This window comes from Priapulus caudatus, unplaced genomic scaffold (genome assembly GCF_000485595.1).
Source record: "Priapulus caudatus unplaced genomic scaffold, Priapulus_caudatus-5.0.1 Scaffold725, whole genome shotgun sequence".
NCBI classification, from domain to species: Eukaryota; Metazoa; Priapulida; class Priapulimorpha; order Priapulimorphida; family Priapulidae; genus Priapulus; species Priapulus caudatus.
In genome coordinates, this window is record NW_014577786.1 from 1 (window position 1) to 510 (window position 510).

Consider the following 510-nt stretch of genomic DNA (forward strand, 5'->3'; position numbering starts at 1 on the left):
ACACACACACACACACACATCACACGTACGTACACGTCCCCGTAACCCGCCGCACACACTCACAATGATAACACGGGGCCCGCCAATCAGGCGACCGCTCGCCACCGTCAGTGATCAAAGGGTTTGCCGCCGCCGCTGCCGCGCGCCGAGAGGGAAAAATAAATAAACTTCGCCGGCCGCCCGCAAATTTATCGCTATTCATCTTTTCACGTGTGGCTGTGTTTTTGCAGTGATGCCTGCTCGGGCCGGGGTCGGCCGCCGTGCTTGTTTTGCAGTGATGCCTGCTCGGGCCGGGGTCGGCCGTGCTTGTTTTGATGCTCAAATGGGTTGCGCTTGTTTCAACAGGGACGCTGCTACGTTACCGGCACCCTCTGTTGACTTTATACCGCCGAGGGAGAGGAAGCGAGAGAGGGAGGGAGAGGAAGAGGGAGGGAAAGGAAGCGGGAGGAAGAGGAAGCGAGAGGGAGAGGAAGAAGAAGAGCGAGGAGGAAAGGAAGCGGGAGGAAGAGG